Below are 3,666 nucleotides of genomic sequence, written 5' to 3'. Positions count from 1 at the left end.
TGAAAGGGATCACCATTCAACGCGCGAGGTATAAAACAATTGACATTTTAGTCGCAATACGTAATGCATATAGGAAGCGTGCATGAACTGTAGGAGGCAGCACAGGAGCCGTCAGATTTTTGGCGCGAGGCGTAAATGTGATGTTTATTGTTCCGATGTAGCCCACAAGATGGCAGAACCTACTATGTACAAGAAAACACGTGACGTGTAAATGTAAATGTTTATGGTTCCGATTCAGGCCACAAGATGGCAGATCCTCCAACGCGCACGGTCCCTATATTCAATATAAAAGTGTACGTAAATTATAAGAAGTATAAAACTGGAAGTACAAACTAAGTTGACATAACTCTATTTTAAGTATATTGTAAGCACCGCAAACTGATTTTTACGTTCAACAAAATATATACAAATTCTATTCGAATTTAATATATTGAATACATATGATACTAAAGCCTCCTAGATCCACGAATAATTTGCGGTTTTTAACGGGACCTTCTCTAATTTCATTAGTTCAAAATTTAATTTTTTGTCCTTTTAAAAGGACATCGGGAATTAAGAGGGCATATTTTATACATATGCAGGGTTTTGATCGAATTCTGAAATATGATAAAAATACTAACATAGTTATATTATAATTGTTAGTATCATAACTGTGTCAAAATCCAGTACTCACTAAAGTACTTTCGATATTTAGTTTAACCGTTTCCAGGCCGCACTAATCTACAAGTTTTTTCCAACAAATTCAAATATATTCCAATAAATCCAGCTTTGATGATTCATTTGAAGACTAGTCACATTTCCCGAAAGTGCAATCTAATTTGAACCTTAAATCGGATGGCTAAGGTTCAAATTCTATTGGCGCGTATGTGGTTGATAAATCGTACTATGCCTGGAAAAGGTTTAACGTTTATGTTGCGACAGGTTACTATGGAAGTTTGTGTTATTTTTTTTGCTTTCAAAATTTTAGTACATTATTCAGGTTAGTTTACTAAATATATAGCAATTTTACAAATGTACACACATTTATCTATTTAGGAACAACCAATTCTTTGGTTTATATTTACTTCATCAGTTTGTGAGTTCATTAATAAATAAGTTTCAATAAATTATATTAAGTAGTTAGTTTGTACTATTATCTGTATCTCTTTTTCGTTAATTTCTTCATTTAGTTTTAAGTACTTTTTGGACTGACACGAAATAAATAATCAATAAATTATAGAGATCTTAAAAGTATTAAGTAACAAATAGGACTAGATTCTAAGTCATTTGCTAATTATGAAAAAAAAATAGAGAATATTACGCAAAACTGCGTAGAGGGCGCTACTAGCACAAACAGGGCCTACCGCGAAACACAGAAAACGAAACTTTGTTATCTGCCTCTCTCTCACTCTTGCATATTCGAGCGATAAAGACAGGTAACGATATTTCGATTTTCGCGTTTCACGGCGCCTCGATGCATCAAAGTCATTGTGAAAACTTGTCAAAAAACTGTTTATGGCATAGTATGTATAAGTTACTCTATGGTTTACAACATGTGCTAGTGCTGCACTCTGGCGGCAGAACGCTGTAGTAATACCCGCTATTATGTTTATATATTTCATGTTACATTTCATTTATGTGTTCGAAAACAGCATAGACTTCCATAGCAAAATGACGACTACATAAAGTTGATTAATACAAACAACCATTATACTTTTCTTAATGTCCTTTTTAACCTTTTGACCGCCAAAGACGTCATATGACGCGCGCGCCTACAGCCCAATATCAACCTTAATACCGACAAGGTTCACGATTACGCGCCGCGTACGATACGCGTGGCGTTCAAAAGGTTAAAGGACATCACAAAATAGTTGAAGAAGATACGTTTAAAATTCAATATCAGACCAGCTTTTTTTATCACAAAACAACACTGATCTATGACACAAGTTTATAAAAATATAAACAAATTAACCTTTTGAACGCCACGCCTATCGTACGCGGCGCGTAATCGTGAACCTTGTCGGTACGCATGAAGCCGCGCGCGTCATATGACGTCTTTGGCGGTCAAAAGGTTAATAAACTAAGGACAAGCGTCGAATCCGCTTTAAATTTAACTACTTTCATGATTTCATTCATACTCGTATGTATCAAGGCACAACATAATCCCATATGTGTCAAAGAAATCTCAACTTTAAGGTAAAGTGATACTGCCGTCATTGCCAAACAGAGTTACGTAAGATATCATGATATTTTTATATTTTATCAATACAAACTTGAATTAAAAAGTTAAATCAACGCGGCAACATGCGATTAAATTAATTAAGGATCAAAGAGTTCATCCATTAATTACATCACACGAATTTCGAGGTTTTTTGACCCCTCCCCCCCTGGTGTGACGTCACATGTTTAGCAAATTTTGTTTCCAACGAAATCGGATTAGGTACCTATTATTAATATATTATCAAAATATTTTTGATAAAAGAGAATTACATAACACAAAACCGATTAGGAAAGAAAATTAAACGAATAAAAATGAATATTGTTCCAAAAACTCGCACAGCGAACAAAAACAAACTGGGTTACTGATGAAGTTAAAGTGACGTCACCAAGTTTGTGACTCCCCCCCGCCCCCGTGTCACAACATGTCACATTTTACTGACCCCCTCCCTCCCCCTAAACGTGTGATGTAATTAATGGATGACCCCAAATTCATCATTGTGATCCTTTTCATGTTCGAAAATTCATTAAGAGCCCGGTAACGATTTTAGAGCAAGAATTTTAAATTGATAGATTTAGTCGTTAGAATTGTACACCTTTTGTTACGTAATATGTAAATAACAAGTATTGGTTTCTATTAGCACGTTTTATCATTTTGCCTTTTAATAATGAGGTCGCAAGCGTGCGTCCCCGGTAATAGGTGACGAGAAGGAAGTTTTTAAAAATTCATCAAAAAATTATGGTAGTAAATTATACAAAATGATGTATAAGATCAGTTTTAGCAAATGTTGTAGATTGTTTAAGTATCAAAATTACGTTGAAATTAAGTCAATTTTCAGAGAAATTGTCACTTGTTTTGAAGTAAGTTTCTGGAGAAAATTGATTTCGTCTAACTTTCATTTACACTACTTCAAATTTATAATAACAAAAATGTAGTTCATTAAAGTTGAAGTACAGGATATGTGTAATACAAAATTACCATTTTTAGCAGTCCAAACTTTACGAAATTTACAAATAAGATCGAAAAAATCACTGTTTTACGCGCGTTTACCTAAACGTCCATGAAAAAAAATCATTACTAATTAAGTGAGTCTGTTTTAAAAAAAAAATGATTTATTATAATGAAAGATAACAAGATGTGCTAATAGAAACCAGTACTTGTTATTTTTAATAGTTAACAAAAGGTGTACAATTTCATGCGCTAAATCTATCAATTTGTCATTTTTGCGACTAAAATCGATAACGGCCTCTTAATACGAATAGACATAGATTAAGTTCAATATAAAATACAATTCTTAATGCTAAGGACAAAAGTTTACCATCTATGGTAATAGCTTACATTTAATTCCTCTAGTCCGTATATTGCAAGCCGTTTTTTTTATTAAATTAATTTTAGAATTGTCTTAATACAAATTGCCTTTATACGTTACAACGGGCAGGCAGATAAGTTTTCGTATATTTTTTTAGCGC

Source organism: Cydia pomonella, chromosome 12, assembly GCF_033807575.1.
Source record: "Cydia pomonella isolate Wapato2018A chromosome 12, ilCydPomo1, whole genome shotgun sequence".
NCBI classification, from domain to species: domain Eukaryota; kingdom Metazoa; phylum Arthropoda; class Insecta; order Lepidoptera; family Tortricidae; genus Cydia; species Cydia pomonella.
This window is presented reverse-complemented; position numbering follows the sequence as displayed.